General features: G+C 44.9%; 1 pseudogene; it reads right to left on the bottom strand.

Annotated features, from left to right (window-relative positions):
• Positions 1-1,344: 1,344 nt before the first annotated feature.
• Positions 1,345-11,924, bottom strand: LOC136304139 (inhibitor of nuclear factor kappa-B kinase subunit beta-like; annotated as a pseudogene).
• Between the last annotated feature and the right edge of the window lie 5,274 nt (positions 11,925-17,198).

Consider the following 17,198-nt stretch of genomic DNA (forward strand, 5'->3'; position numbering starts at 1 on the left):
CTTAAACTGTAGGTCTCTGGCAAGTCTTGTTCCGTTCTGCAAGCAAAACATGCTTTGTGCAAAAAAAAATAGGAGCAGGAGTCTGCCAGCTCCAGCTAGGAAGTAGTGAGCCTGGGTTCAGGGAAGTATTGGATCTCTTGGTTCATTTTAGGAGATAATGTCAAATCATTGTGGGGAAGGGTTAATCTAAAGAGTTACTAAACAAAGCAAGGCCTGACACACTTGCATCTATTACAAACAGGAATGACGGCACTGAGTTTGGTGGGTCTGTTTATCAGAAGGTTACTAATAAGGTTGAGACATCAGTCAATCTTGCATGGACTGCTGGCAGTAACAACACACGTTTTGGTATTGCTGGAAAGTACCAAATGGATGAGAAGACTTCCGTTGTGGTAAGAATTTTGTTACAGAAATGAGTATTTCAAGCTCCCCTAAATACTGAAAATTTGTAATGAAGCAGTTGCTTGAACTAGTTACTGAGGAAGTATGGTAGATTGCGAACTGTGGCTTCTGTTGTGGTTCAAATTTAAACTGGGACCTCACACATCGTACTTGTGAACTTCTGGAGGAAAAGAAATCTTAAATATAATTTTGTCCATAGTGAAATAGTCTGACTAGTGTGCTTGGAATAGCATGCTACTGTGCTGAAAAATGTCTTTTAAAAGACAATGAAAGTGTCCTTTTAATTCTTAAATCCATAATGTAAAACCATATTATAATTACAATGGTGGAAGTTTACCTGAGCTTACAGCCTTCTCCTAACAGTAAGTTAACCGCTGAAAGTTAGCTGACGTGTGTGTTTTAAGACCAAGAACTGAAGTAGCAAGCATTTATGTTTCAAAACAACAATTAGTTCCAGGACCACTGAACCAAAATTGAAAATGAGAAATACTGTTGTTAAGAGCTCAAAACTTAGTAATGCAAAAAGGGGATTGCATATTCATGTATTTCTTGCTCATTAGAAGAAAAAAGAAAATCACTCCTGAGTGATGTGAACAAGACAGGCTCTGAGGGACTGCAGTAAGTAGCTCTTTAAAAGATATAAAGACATAATAGAGGAGGCGGTGAAAAACAGCATGGCATTCTGTGAAGGCAGAATTCGCACCATTTGCTTAAGCTGAAAACTCCTGAGAAAAGGAAAAGACTGGAACATGCTTCTAAGAGAGGTTGGTCTCCAAGTAGCTCAAGAGTGTTAATGCATAGGCCACCTTCTCAGGGGACTGGGATACTTCTGTATGAATACTTACACAGTTTATAAATACTGTGATTTTTTTTTCCTATAGGCTAAAGTGAACAATGCCAGCCTCATTGGAATTGGTTACACTCATGCCCTTCGATCTGGTACGCAGTTCTCACTGGTAACAGCAAATGGTGTTAAGTACTACACTATGGTTTAATTCACTGTCATCTTAAGAACAGACTAGATGAACAAAGGAGCTAGAAGTCTACGCAGACTCAGAGAACTAAAGGATGTCTATGGATGCAAGTTCCTGTGGCAACTAAGCCACATTAGTGAGGTCAAGGACCTGAGGAAGAGCACTGTACTGGGATGTCAGTGCATGATGGTTCTCGTGACTTGCTTTTGTAGGTGTAAAGCTGACCCTCTCGGGCTTGATTGATGGCAAGAATTTCAGTGCTGGAGGTCACAAAATTGGGCTGGGATTTGAGCTGGAAGCCTAACACAGCTTTAAGTAAAACAACTGGTGGTGCTCTGGAAGATGAAGGAAAAGTGTACCCGGTGCATTTCAGCCTTAATATTACTCGGAAATTTGAAGAAGTGTGAACTTTCTACTCTGCCCAAGAATGACTTTAACCCAATGCTGAAGTCCAGAGTGTGCCAGCACAACAAAGGAAGACACTTGAAGGCATGCATGGAAGTTGTGATGTTTGTGCCACATTTCAGTTTCCTGTATTTTAAATCTGTTCAAAAAAAACCAAAAGAAAATCCAACCTCTCCCCATTATTGTATTGCATTTTGCATGTCCTATACTTCACAGCCTTTTATAAAAGGAGGTCTATGTGTTGTAGTGGAAATTTGGGGTTAGAACAGAATGAAATAAATTGGTCACAGTCAGAACACAAGGTTGGTGTGTGTTGACTCTCACCAAGGTTCCATCCAGCTGGCTTTTTTGGTCTTTTTTTCATCTTTTCATGCAACTTTAAGCATGGTTAATAGATAATCTGCAAATGCTTTGTTACACGATACCTGTACACTGAAGATTTCCTTCTTTGGTTTCTAGGCTAACATTCTTACACCTCTCACGTTTTAGAGACCTGCACAGTGAAAGCAGCTTTTTCCATTATAGTGTTATTGAGCGCATCAAAAAGAGCAAACCAAAAGTTTACATGTTTTAGATAATTTTGTTCCCAGACAGGAAACAAGTATTAGGTAAGTACAACCATTACACTTAAAGAAAAAAAGTGCAAATCAGCAAAGTTAAGCAATTAAGTTCACAGTTCATTAGGAAGGTGACAACTACCAGTGACTGGGTATACCTTGTCCATTGTTCATTAGAAAGCCTAAAATGCAGCAAAACAGCCCCAGGCGATGCCTAAGGGAAGACGTATCAGGACAGAGATCTGCTGTCTTAAGGCACAATTAAGAACATTCTCCAAGCAGTTAGAACAGGCATTCCCTAATGTATCTTTGTGAAAGTGTCTGAGAAGTGGATACTAAAAGCTAAGCCATATGTATCACATAAGCAGTTGGTGACAGTAGAAGGCAGCTGATATTCCCTTCTCAGAGGCAGCAGCTTTTCACAGTTGGCTTCCCAAAGCAGCATGGCTTCAGAGGCAACCAGAGTGATTCTACATCTGGGTTTGTTCTGGATTGTTTGTTTCTTCTACCTGAAGCTGCAGCCAGCTCCAGTCTAGAGCCGAAAGAATAAATGAAATTCAACACCAGGCTACAGTTGAGCTTTTTCTAAAATAAAGGTAAAGTGTGTTAAGAGTTATAAAAAATTTACTGGGAACAAGTTGGTCAATTTCATGATGAGCCACGTGACTGCTGTCAAGGAAACAACCTACTTGCACTCTCCAGTATTTTACTCTCTCTTCAATATTCTGCATTGTTAAATTAAGGATCCCTGACACCCGCTCATCCCAAATTTGTGTGCAGTTTTGCAGTAGTTTTGTACAACAGCCAAGTGCTTTGCCCCATCCTTTACTGTTTAGCGCAGCAAGTTCCCAGCATGTGGCTCCCAGTTTTGGCAAGCAGAGTAAGTCAGGCGGCAGATTATGAGGGAACCGGTGCTTCCTATCTCTGTGCATCTCCTACTCTCCCCCTTGTCCACGAGTAAAATGCAGATTTCATTTAGCTGTGTTAGTGGTGGCAAAGTTGCACATTCAGAACTTCAAAGCCAAGCACTTCCTTAGTCCATTTACAGAAGAGTGAATACATTACCAGGAAACTCTGCTCTTGATCCTTCATTGTGTCACGCATCACATTTTCTAGTTGGCTACAAAGTTTCCGAGATTCCAGCAGCAGCTCCTCACTGAAAGGGGCAATTATTACACTATTAATTTCTGTGGCAGTTTAAAGAGATGCTGCCTCTGTCATCAAGAAATACTTCTGGCAGATACGCTGCAGAACACTGAAGTTAGTCAGGTCATAGGCTTGTAATTCATACTGCAACTTGAAAAGTTGGTGGCAGCCCCTGATTTACTAAATGGGGGAAAGGAAATGTATTCCAAGATGGAATTGGGTTCTTATTAGGTGGAAACACTGTTGCTAGAGGAAAAGCTGAGAAGCCTATAAACTTAAGGATGGGGCAACAGGCAGAAACAAAACCAAGGTCTTTCATTCCAAGTGGTAACCCAGTTCATTTAAGCAAGCCGGAACTACGCATGCAGCAGTCTCAATGACACAGCTCAGCTACTGTGACCTTACATGACAATACTTCAACAGTTCTTGCTGGCAGTGTACTTCCAAGTGAGCCCAACCATCTCAGATTAAAGGAAGAAAACCAAAAAACCACTTTTGTTACTGAGGCTGGGGGAAGTGAAGCCATACATGATACCCAATTTTCATATGGAAGATCTGAAAGCCCCAGGAAGTCTTAACTACCAAGTAAACTAAGGCTGCTGACAACGCAAGCTGAACACAAAGTGTAAAATATGAGAAACCCTGTGTGCCATTATTTCACAAAGCAGGAAGCCTAGCTTTGTAGTGGTGGCATTAGCAGCCGAAGAACTCCAGACTTTGCCTCACCTTTTTCTTACAGATTCTGATACACTGAATGTTCCAGAAGGGACTTGCAGCAGCAGTTGACCTGAGCTACCAAGACGGGATGTGTTCACGCTCTCTGGACTGCCAGTAACAGGACCACGCACTTTACTCTGAAGAAAACACAGAATATTCAGAGTGCAATTGTTCCCACTAGTTTTCAGCAGCCGGGAATATGAGACAACCTGGAACTTGGCTTTCATACTGATACAAAATAAAGAAAAGAACCATAGGATACACTCAATTTACTATTGTTTCAGTAGCCTGTGCTACAAACCATATTCTCAGGTTAAAGGGGAGTTCTTATTTTACTTACACAAGCAATTTTCAGCAAGTTCCACAGTTCTTTCTGTCGTTTCTCCTGAAGCCTAACAACTGTTTCCTCATCTTCACTCATCAGATTCATCACTTTCTCCACTCTGGGGAACAATTCCAATGCCTTCTGTTTGCAAACTACAGTTTTACTATTAAAAAAATAAAAACTAATCAGATCACACATGGGCCACTGCAGTAGAACATTTCTGAAGTTAATTATTTTCTGTTAACACTGCAAGATCTCAAGAGCCGTATGCAATGAGTTTTAAACCTTCTCTTGCTGGAAGAGAAAATACCTTCTCTCAACTCTGAATAAAATGTGCAAAGCTCACCTGAGCTGAGCATAAATGACTCAAACTTCTTTTTCAAAGGTCTGGATTGCCTGTAGAAGCAGTCGTACTATTTCCTGGCTGTCACCGCCTGTCCTCTGATCTGGAATGAGAGCCAATATTACACAGAAAGGTCGGTTTATAGGACAGAGTGAGAAGATTCTTAGCGGCTCATTTCCACTACTGCTTTAATCCTGAAACAGCCAAAGTTCAGGATATGCAAGTTTGAGTGGGATGAATTACACTGAATTTTAGCCACCTTCTTCAAAATTTAAAGAACTTGAAAAGGAGAGTTGGGACTGGATCAAAGGAACAGTCGTGTCTTTCATCCTTTCTACCCAGAAAGGTTGTTTGTTGCTTGTGGCAACAGCCTGCTCTGAGAAGAGCTCCAGAGGAGTTTCGAGAACAGCTCACAAAGCACCAAGAAAGGAAGGCTGGCCTAGTGTGAAACTGACTCCCTGACTTCCCTCTCGAGAAAAGGCAATCCAGGAGAGCCCATGTGCTGCTAGTGTCTGGGAAGCCCTAGAAGTCAGCTAGTTTTCTCAATGATCGTTACTACACCTCCAAAGTTACACACAAAGCAAGCTGACCTTGAGCTAAAGCGTCTTTTACCTCTTGGCTTCTCTCTGAGTCTTCGGTACAGCTCTCTGGCTTGTTCTTCTCTAGAAGTAAAAAGCAGGAAAGAAAAGGATTTCCAAAGAACCAAAACATGGAACAAATAGTTTGAGAACTCAAATCTTTTCTATACCTGTCTGCCATTTCAGAACAATGACAGATGAGTCAAAAAACATCTTTAGTGTTAAAGTGCTCCCAGTCCCCCACAATTTGGGTGGAAGAAACAGCCCTTTCACTGTCCTCTAGTGAGTAAGCTTAGCCAGAAACACTCCTGCATCTGAAGCTCAAGGTAGTTCAACTCACAAATCCTCCAGTGTTCCTCCTTGTTTACGACCTAGCGGGCTTCTCTGCAGGTCCACGATGTCTGTCTGCAGGGCCATCATCCTCTTCACTACCTGCTCCACACCATCTTCCTGAAAGCAGGGTAGAACATAAGCAACACAACAGTCTCATACCTAGAGACACTACCACTCACACTCACACTGGTTCTTCCTTTCTCATTCTTAATTCTAAACAAACCAACAAGATGCAAACAGCAGCCTTGGCCAAAGACAAACGAGTCGTTTCAATTCAAGGAAATTCCAAGAGGTTTCTGGGGCTTCGCCAAGATCTCCCGTTTCCCCCTAAGCCTTACAACAGAATGAGCTTCATGTAGTACTAATAATGGACAAAAATTGTGCCACACAAACCAAGGCAATGTGAAATCTGACATCAGTGCAGATACAAGGGGTTTCTATTTAAGGCAGGGACAATGAAGCTAAAGGGGGAGGAGGGGAGAGATAACAAAAAACAAACCTCTTTATGATTAGCAGTTAGATTTAAAATCATACCCGCCCACAAAGTTCCACAGCTTGCTCCATCTCTTTCCAGGCAAACAGCAGCTTCTCAGAAGCTAGAGGAATCAAAGAAGAGTGACTGGCTTTCTCAGGTTCACAGAGAAGGAGGCAGGTGTTTTTGTGAGGATAAGAGTCATGAAAAGACCTGTTTGCCAGATTCTATACTCACTAATTCCAAACTCAATCTGCTCTTTATACTTTTCCAGGTCAATTTGGATGCTTGTTTTAAAGAAGTCCAGCTTTGCTTTCAGCTGCTGAGAAAGGGAGGCCATAGAATTCTTCGTCTTCCAGAGGGTACTATTGTAACGCAACAGATTCATCCTGCAAGGACAAGAAGTTCCTATTAGCCTCTGAAAGTAGAAATCCACCAGGCTTTCATTTACATCCAAAACAGATACTTGAGACAGCGGTGAGGACAAATGCAGTTGTGCCAAAGGGCTAACTCTCCACTTTTCATGAATTGCATACAGCTCCAATCACGGGCTTCCCCATTCCAACAGGGTCCCATTTCTGTCTTCCCTTCCACCAGCACACAAAGACAGAGATAAGTATTGTGGAGAAACGGCCACCGTACATGGCTGCTCGCTGCGCCTGCTGAAGCCGATTACAGTCCTCTTTCAGCATCCGCATCGTCTGCCAGATCTGACCCCACACTTTCCGCAACTGGAAAAAGTGGAGATTCTTCTTTGGATCCTGAACTGAAAACAGAGGAGGTGGGAGAAAGGGAAATGGACATATCAGCGTGAAGCAGGAATACTGTGTTATCACAAAACAGACCAAAACATTGCTCCTTTGAGGGGCATGTTACTGCCTGCAAAGCCTAGAGTTGGATAACCCCTGTGCAGCTCCCCTAGCATGTCAAAATCAAACACCTCCCTTTTTCAGTTATTCTGATAAACTGAATGAATGACAGTCCATTTTACTGCTTCTTCAGTCCCAATACGCAAAAGCTCCCTCTACTCTTTGTGCACGATACAGACCACAAAACACAGACGCCCCTCTCAACACTGACCCCACCCCGCCCTTCATATTCATGCCAGAGGAGTCCTTACGGATGCAGCCAACACTTTCTGGATGAGGACGCAAGGCCACCTGGGCCTCAGGAAATTTTCTTGTTATCAAAGAGGAAGAGAAGGTCTGTGTCTGCTGCTGCAGTATCATTCACCTGCAGAAGACAAAAGACCCAACCAGGTTTTCTTGGGAAGAGCAAGCCTTGGCAACACCACAAACAGAAGAGTCCTCCTCAACCAAACACAGAGCACCAAAGGCAACAGGCTGCCTACGCTACAGTGGCTGTTAGGTCTGTGAGGTTACCATGACAAAAGCATGCCACAACAGCAGGGAGTGCTGTGATCCCAAAGCGAGTGCAGTGACTTCTGATTCACTCAAACTTAAGAAAGGGAATACCGAGACTCACCTTGCCATCAGCTGTATGTTTAGTGACCAACTTCCGAGAAAACAATTCAAGTCCTGCTTCCTGCACTAGTTCCTGGTCCTGTTCTGGAATTCCTGTATCTGACTGAATCCTGGCCTTCACACTCTGCAGAGTCTCTTCCTCCGTCGCAGGGTAGGTGTGCACAGTTCCCGTAACCATGTCCAAAACATGAAGCAACTACCAGAAGAGTAGCATGGCATGAGAAAGGCTGAAGATACATTGGTCATCTTAGAGCAGAGATTGAGGGACCGAAAAAATGACCACCAAGAAACTCTTCAAAGCACTTGGCAGAATCAGCTACTTCCTAACATTATGGCAAAGTTCTTGTCCTCCATCAAGGGGAAGAGAGGCCACATGGCAGTTAAATACCTGTAGAATCCTCTCTCAGAATATGGAACCAAGCATGCACAGAAGCTATTCGCTACTCCCAACAAGCTCAGGGAGTATTTGTCCTCAAAGACGCAAGAGGAAAGCACCTGTCACTAACGGTCAGGAGACAGTTCTATGAGTTTCTGCCTCACTCTTCCTCCTAAGTCTAGGATTCAGAGGCTCAGGAAACTGCTCTCTGGAAAACTTTTTAGGCTAATACAGACATATTGCTTACCTTCAAGTTCAAAATGTCATCCAATGCTTTGAAACACCCATTGGGTTCATATGTAGGATCTGTACCTCTCTGACGTGGGTGCCACATTAACATGAGTTGCGGCCATTTCTCCAGCCTCTCAGACAAAACACTGAGCAACAAAAACCAGGAGATCAGAAAAGGGAAAAAGTGCATTTGCAGTAACGATACGGCCTGTTCTGTGTGGGAGGACTGACAGAACTGCCCCCCTCCTTCTCCCTCCAGCACTCCACCTCTCCCCATCACAAACGCAGCGTTTAGAAGGCAGAAACCAAGACTACACAAGTCTGACAAGCGACAGTAGTACTGCCTGTGTCACACACTCAATGTATTCACAGATTAACACAGTAAGGCATATAACACAAACTTGGTCCTTTTGCAGAAGAATCAGTTTATCTCAGCACAGCAATTTCCAGTACTCACCTGTTTAGATTGTTGGGGCAGGGCAAACTGCTAGAAAACTTGACTTCTCCGGATAAGTCTTCTGAAACAACAATATCCAGCTCACTCTTCTGACGCACTTTAGTGTGCCCAATGTAAGCGAGTACAATGGTGAAAAAATTGCCCGCCTTTCCCAGCCTGCATGCTAGTAGGCTCTTAAAAGCTACTCTTGACATATAATACAGATGCCACTTTGGTTTCTGTTACCTGCCCTGCGGGAGTCAGCCCTTATCCCATAGAGCAAGTCTCAGGAATGCTGAACTTGCTCAGGTGAGTCAAGCCCCTGTGAAAGGGGTCACTTTCCAAAAGGGCAAGAAACGTAGGGATATTATCCTCAGAATCAAGGGACCACACTTCTGCTTCCTGTAAACAGGAAAGTCACATCATGCCCACTTACCACCCAGCCACGGTTCACTCACCATTGCACTGGCTGCCAGTTGGGTAGGAATGGTCGGAAGCCTGTAATGCACTCAAAGGCAAGCGTGCCAAAGCTCCAGGAATCCACTGTCACCCTATACTTCTGCTGTTCCAGCAGCTCTGGAGCCTGATACAGTTTACACGCATGAGACAAAGCCAGATGGCTTTGGCCAGAAAGCTCTTAGCTTTCTCTGTCCCTTAACATCTCATTAACATTTGTACAAATAATTAAAGACATTACTGAACGCTGCCTCTCACGTGCTTTAAGACCCTCCTGGAGTGAGTAGCATAGGTTACTGGCACTCCTGCTTATTTATAACAGATGCAGGTAGCACAAACCCCAGTCTCAGCAAAACCCAGCGTCAGCAAAAAAGCAGTCACCTTTGCTAGCTTCAGCACCACAAACGCACCCCATACCGTGCAAGTACCTAATCCCAGCCCAAAGCTTGGTAACAGTTAATTCTATCCCACTAGAAAGCAGTAGCTGCTCTTCTAGCTGAATTCCTTTCTTACCAAGTACTGCAGAGTCCCAACAAAGGATGTGCACAGGCTCCCCTGATCCAACTCCTTAGCATAACCAAGGTCAATGATTTTGTGTATTGACTGAAACACACAACAGAGAATAAGAATGCCAGACTGAAGTCCTGTTAAAAGCACATCATACAGCAGAAAGAAAAGGTCTGGCTCTTCAAAGCTATGCAGGAAAGGTGCCAGTGAAGAGATAGAAGCAGAAATGGGAGGCTACTGTAGATTTCTAAAACCACAATGAATTTGAAGGTGTTGTAGCACACCTAGCAGTTACGCCTCTAGCTCCTTCCGATCTTTGGTCAATCAGTACAGTCTGCTTCTTTCCTTAATGGTTGAAAGTCAAAATGTCAGGTGTTAACAGACGTCTAATACAACGTCTCACCTCAGCTGCACACAGAATACTATGTGACAGTGACCTGAGACAGGTGTTATCCTGGGCTGAGTGCTCTTGCAGAGGGACCATGTAACTGCATGAAGCACATGCAGGTTCCTTGTAAGTTTACTTGTCTGTGCAGGTAGAGACGACTGCTTCCTGCTTACCCTTTGCTCTCCTTGCTGCAGCACAATGTTCTCTGGCTTCAAGTCTCTATGGATGATCCTGTTCTCATGAAGGTATCTGAGAGCAGAAGCTGAGACAGAAAAAGCCAGTTGTTAGAGCTAAATAACAGTACCTAGCATGAGCTCAGTAAGGATTCATCTATTCTATCTAGTAATAAGCATGGCTTTCACATCAGACCTTGTACAATCAAACATACAATGAAACACTGAGTGTAAGGGGTAAAGTCAGCACCATAGAACTCTGGACACAAATTGAGTTCTCTCTCTGGATGTTCCCTCACATCCTTCCTGTAAACTGTAGTAATGCTGGCTAGCTTCCAGTAGGCAAGAACCTCCCCAGACTCCCAACACTTTTGGGAGATGATCAAGATCATAAAAGGTCAGTCTGAAATGGAGTCACTAAGGTCACTACTGTATATTTGGAGAGTGGACTCAGGACTAAAAGGGTTTCCATAGTTCAGACAACTGAAGGTACTGCCACCACTTACCAATGTCAGATAACAAGATAAGAATAGCTTCTTCCCGCAAGCCACAGCAATTCTCCAGCTGGTTCAGGTACTGCAAGTAAGGAACACAGAATGTAGTCTTTCCCTTCTCTATCCCGAGTGAACTCCAGAGTTCCACAAATTCTCAGGGATGCAAGAAGTTTCAGCAACAGCAATTAAATTCTCCAGAAGCACAAAACTCTATGGACTGTGACCTGCAGTAGCAGCAATTACAGCTTTGTGCCTTGGTTTAATTGCATGGGAAAGAAGATGAAAGAAGTCACTGTCATCCTGTTTTCATCCTCCTATTTGTTCCATCCCTCTTTGCCTGACACTATCAACTCTAATCTGAGGCCTAAGGTCTGTGTTTTAGCTATGGGCAGATTATAGCAAAGGTCAGAAAAGCCTTAGGATTAGAACTACCACGTGTTATCTCTTCCTGTGACAGACAAGAGTTCATCACTTTCAGGAAGGGTACAGCCTACAGATGCACCTACCCTACAATGGTCTTGGCCATACTCAAATACTGTTGCACGTCCCCTACACTTGCCCTCATTCTCTAGGTGCAAACTCCCACAGTGTCACTTGCACCTAAAAAAATACAAAGCACTTAAGTCTTCAAAAGCTGAACATAATACCAAGGACCAAGCCACCAACACTTGTTGATGCCATGACTAGAAATAGGAAACATCAGGGTATGAAAGCAACGGTTTGAAGGGAAAACTTCAGTAGAAAACCTAGGATCAGATCAGAAGGTGATCCATTCCTAGGTTACCATCCTAGGGACCCCACCTTGCGGAGGTCTCCACCTTGGCAGTACTCCATGGCCAACAATGGCAAGTCATTTGGTGCGAGCTTCTGCATCCCTTCAGGGACATCGCGGGCAGCCACCACATTGGGATGGTTCAGTCTGTAGAACAAAAATTAGGCAAGTATACATGATGTTCTGAAACTGCTATACACTTTCATGTGCTCGTGGTCACCACGCAAAGCCCAACATGGTCACAAATGCTTTGAGAAATTGAGTTAGTGAATTCTAAAGGTTTCCATCTTTCACGGATCTAGACTCATTTTAACTCCTGGTACTTCATACGGAAGACAGTGTGTTTCTTCAACATGTATGCATTACAGATCTGTCTAGAAGGTACAGCAACGAGCCCTGCACAGGAGTGCAAGGGAGTCTGTTGCTACCGTCCAGAAAAGACCCAAACTGCAATGAGACTGCTGCAGCCGAAAATGTTAATCCAACACCCCAAGGGACTGCCGCAGCACAGACGTTAAGTCAGGCAAAGCGGCGGCTCTAGGTAGCAGCGTTGTTGTAGCGCTGAGGGCACGGCAGACGAGCCGAAGACGGCAGTGTGAGACCCAAGAGGAATAGGAATAGGAATAGAAAACAGAAACTTTTAGAGCCCCAAAATCCCCCACAATTCACCCAAAATGCCCCAAAAATGACCCCAAAAAATTCCCACTAAAAATCGAGATTTCAGAGCCCCAAAATCCCAAACAATGACCCCAAAATCCCGACTGAAAACTGAGATTTTTTAAGCCCCAAAATCCCTCAAAATCACCCCAAAATTCCCACCCAAAATTCCCACTAAAATTGAGATTTTTTAGAGCCCAAAAATCCCCAAAAATCACCCCAAAATTTCCTGCTGAAAGTGGGAATTTTTAAAGCCCCAAAATCCCCAAAATTCCCCCCAAAATTCCCACCTAAAATCCCTCAAAAAACCCCAAAATTCCCACTAAAAATTGGGATTTTTAGAGCCCCCAAAATCCCAAAAATTCACCCAAAAATTGGAATTTTTAAAGTCCCAAAATCCCCTAAATTCACCCCAAAATTTCCACCCAAAATCCCCTAAATTCACCCCAAAATTCCCACTAAAAATTGGAACTTTTAGAGCCCCAAAATCCCCCAAAATTCACCCAAAATGCCCCAAAAATTACCCCAAAAATTCCCATTAAAAATCGGGATTTCAGAGCCCCAAAATCCCAAAAATTGACCTAAAAATTCGCCCCAAAAATCAGGATTTCAGAGCCCCAAAATCCCCAAAAATGACCCCAAAGTTCTGATTGAAAAATGGGATTTTTGAAGCCCTAAAATTACCCAAATTCACCCCAAAATTCCCACCCAAAATCCCCCAAAATTCTCACTAAAATTGAGATTTTTGGAGGCCCCAAATCCCCAAAAATGACCCCAAAATTCCCACTAAAAATTGGAATTTTTAGGAGCCCCAAAATCCCCAAAATTCACCCAAAAATTCCCACTAAAAATTTGGATTTTTAAAGCCCCCAAATCCCCCAAATTCACCCAAAATTCCGACTGAAAATTGGGATTTTTGATGCCCCAAAATCCCCAAAATTCTCCCCAAAAATCCCAAAAAACCCCCAAACCCCCTCCCAGTACAAACCAGTAAAGAAAAACCCCAAACCAGTATAAACCAGTACAAACCAGTCACCTCAAATCCCTTCCCAGTTCATCCCACTTCATCCCAGTGACCCCTAAACCCTGTCCCAGTACAAACCAGTAAGGAAAACCCCCAAACCAGTACAAACCAGTATAACCCAGTACAAACCAGTACAAACCAGTATAAACCAGTAACTCCCAGTATCCCCCAGCGCCGGGCCCTGGCCCTGAGCCGCTCCCTGGAGGCCACCGAGCATCGAGAGATCCCAGTTCAAACCAGTACGGACAGGTGAGGGCACTGGGACGGGGACTGGGGGTCACTGGTTTATACTGGGATGGACTGGGAGTGGGTTTGGGGTCACTGGTTTGTACTGGGATGGACTGGGACTGGGTTTGGGGTCACTGGTTTATACTGGGATGGACTGGGAGTGGGTTTGGGGTCACTGGTTTATACTGGGATGGACTGGGAGTGGGTTTGGGGTCACTGGTTTATACTGGGATGGACTGGGAGTGGGTTTGGGGTCACTGGTTTATACTGGGATGGACTGGGAGTGGGTTTGGGGTCACTGGTTTATACTGGGATGGACTGGGAGTGGGTTTGGGGTCACTGGTTTATACTGGGATGAACTGGGAGTGGGTTTGGGGTTACTGGTTTATACTGGTTTAAACTGGTTTCGGGGTTTCTGGGCATGGTGTAACCTTTGCCCCTCCCCCCACAGGTGAACCGACCACGCCCTTTGTCAGGCCACGCCCCCTTCCCTTATATGGAGCGATAAGGGCGGGACAAACTGGGCGGGGCCTGGGGGTTACTGGGTTGTACTGGGAGGGAGTGGGAGGGGCCAACGCGGCTCTGACCCCGCCCACCGCGCCGAGATGCAAATTTATGTAAATGAGAGCACAAATAAACGCGAATGACATCACTTACCACAGGGACTGGGAGTTGCTGGTTTGTACTGGGAGGGCCCTGGGCGTGGCTCTGACCCCGCCCACCTCACTGATGCGCCAGCCTTATGTAAATTTATGCAAATGAGAGGCGAAATAAATGCGGGTGACGTCATTTGTACGCCGAGGAGCAAAGCGGCGCCGGGGGAATGATGGGATAAACCGAGGCACAGAGCGCCGCAGGGCATGACGGGATACACCGAGGTGTAATTCGGCGCGGGGCATGACGGGATACACCGAGGCGCAGAGCGGCGCCGCAGGGCATGACGGGATACACCGAGGCGCAAAGCGGCACCGCGGGGCACGACGGGATACACCGAGGCGCAAAGTGGCGCCGCAGGGCATGACGGGATACACCGAGGCACAGAGTGCCGCAGGGCATGACGGGATACACCGAGGCGCAAAGCGCCGCCGCAGGGCATGACGGGAGACACCGAGGCGCAAAGGGGCACCACGGGGAATGACGGGATACACCGTGGCGCAAAGCGGCGTGGGGCATGACGGGCTACACCGAGGCCCCAAATGACCCCAAAATTGTCCCGAATTTCCCCCCCAAAAAATCCGCCCCAAATTTCCCCAAAAATCCCCAAAATTCCCCTCAAATTTCCCCAAAATATAAAAAAATTCCCAAAATTTCCTCAAAAGTCCCAAAAAATCCCCAAATTTTACCAAAATCCCCCCAAAATTCCCAAAATTTCTTCAAAAATCCCCCAAAATTCTTCAAAATTCCACAAATATCTCCCCCAAAATTGTCCCCAAATCCCCCCAAAATCAACCAAAATTCTCCCGAAATTCCCCCCAAAAACAGCCCACAAAAATTCCCAAAATTTCCTCAAAAATTCCCCAAATTTTACCAAAATCCAAAAAAATTTCCCAAAATTTTGTCAAAAATCCCCCCAAATTCCCCAAAATTCTCAAAAATTTTTCAAAAATCCTCCAAATTCTCCCAAATTTCACCAAAATCTAAAAAAAATCCCAAAATTTCTTCAAAAATCACAAAAATCCCCAAAAATTCCCAAAATTTCCCTCCCAAATCACCCAAAATTTCCCCTGATATGACCCAAAATGGTCCAAAAATTCCCAGGATTTCACCATTCCTTCTTTGAATTCCTCCGAATCCCCCGGATTTCCCCCTAAAATTCCCAAATTTTCCCAAAATTCCCCCAAATAACCCCGAAATTTCTGGAAAAAACCCCAAATTTCCCCCCAAAAGTCCCAAATTTTTTCCCAAATTCCTCCCAAAATCCCCCAAAATTTCCCTCCAAATCCCCTGAATTTTCCCAAAATCCCCCCAATTTTTTCCAAATTACCCAAATTTTCCCCCAAATTCTCCCAAATTTCCCAAAAAATTCCCCCAAATTTGCCCCAAAATGACTCCAAATCATCAAAATTCTCCCAAAATTCCTACAAAACTCTCCAAAATTCCCCCAAATTTTCCCAAAATCCGCCAAATTCTCTCCCTGCAGAGCGCCCACTGGTGGCCCTCGAGGTTGGAAAGTTTTGGGGGAAAAACCCGAAATTTGGGGTGAAAATTTGAGAATTTGGGGGAAATTTGGGATTTTTGGGGTCGTTTTTAGGGGAATTCTGGGGGGAAAATGGAGGATTTGGACAATCTGGGAGAATTTTGGGGAAATTTTGGGAGATTTGGGGTGAAAATTGGGAATTTGGGGATTTTGGGGGGAATTTTTAGGTGATTTTGGGGGAAAATCGGGAAAATTTTGGGATTTTTTGATGGTTTGGGGTCGTTTTTAAGGGGATTTTTGGGGAAAATTTGGGGGAAAGCCCCCAAAATTTGGGAAAATTGGGGAAAAAAATGGGAACATTTGGGGGGATTTGAAAGATTTGGGAATTTTTGTGGAAAATTTTGGGGAATTTTGGGGGAATTTTTTGAGGATTCTGTGGGAAACTTTCAGAATATTATAAAAAATTGGGAAAAATTGAGAAAAATGGGGAAAAATTGGGAAAAATTGGGAAAAATGGGGAAAAATTGGGAAAAAATTGGGAAAAATGGGCAAAAATTGGGAAAAATTGGGAAAAATGGGGGAAAATTTTGGGAATTTTTTCGAGGAAAAAAATTGGAATTTTTGGGGGGGGAAATTTGGAGTTTTTGGGAAATTTGGGGATTTTTGTGGGAATTTTGAGGGATCCCCGCTCTGCCCCATAGATCCCGAATCCCAAACCCCGCCCCACAGATCCCATCCCCGCCCCCCAGATGGCTCCTGCCCCACAGATTGTCCCGCCCCCGTCTCTGTCCCACAGGAGCCGCTGGAGCCGCCCCACAGGATCCGGCGCCCCCCGAGTGACCTCCTGAGCAACCCCTGCCACGGTGAGCCCCACGGCTGAGCCCTGACCCACGGATCTGTGACCCACGGCTGAGCCCTGACCCACAGAGCCCTGACCAACAGAGCCCTGACCCACGGATCTGTGACCCACGGCTGAGCCCTGACCCACAGATCCCTGACCCACGGATCTGTGACCCACGGCTGAGCCCTGACCCACGGCTGAGCCCTGACCCACAGATCCCTACCCCACAGATCCCTGCCCCACAGATCCCTGCCCTGCCAGGGGCCGGGGCTCAGGCCTTGGCCTTCTGGATTCATGGAACACATCCAGGTTTGCTCAGCACCAGAGACACCTTTGCCTTGTCTGTCCCCACCTGTCATCAGTGCCTGCAGTGATGGAACCTGGGGACACTTTCTCCATTGGGTCTCTCTGTGTGTCCCATTAAAACTGCAAAAAACTTCAGTGTTTTAATTTACCTTTGAGTTCTTGAGAAGTTTTTGGAACACTCTTTCAGGGACAGAGTTGAATGGAAACACCAAATCCACGGGAGGGTCATTCAAGTCCTTGTGCTGTTTCTGTGCTGCTGAGCAGGGCCGGGCTCCTGGCACAGAGGCAGCTCCTGGCAACAAAGGAAACTTTTAGAAAGACATTTCTCCTGAGGAGAAATCCTCCTTCAGATGGGTCACCTGTATCATTTGAAATGTAGACTCAGAGTGAAAGTTTACAGTGGCATAACAACTTTTTCTGTTCCTTTCTCATTAAT

Source organism: Chamaea fasciata, unplaced genomic scaffold (assembly GCF_029207755.1).
Source record: "Chamaea fasciata isolate MVZ Bird 193981 ecotype frontalis unplaced genomic scaffold, bChaFas1.0.hap1 SCAF_52, whole genome shotgun sequence".
In the NCBI taxonomy this organism is placed as follows: Eukaryota; Metazoa; Chordata; class Aves; order Passeriformes; family Sylviidae; genus Chamaea; species Chamaea fasciata.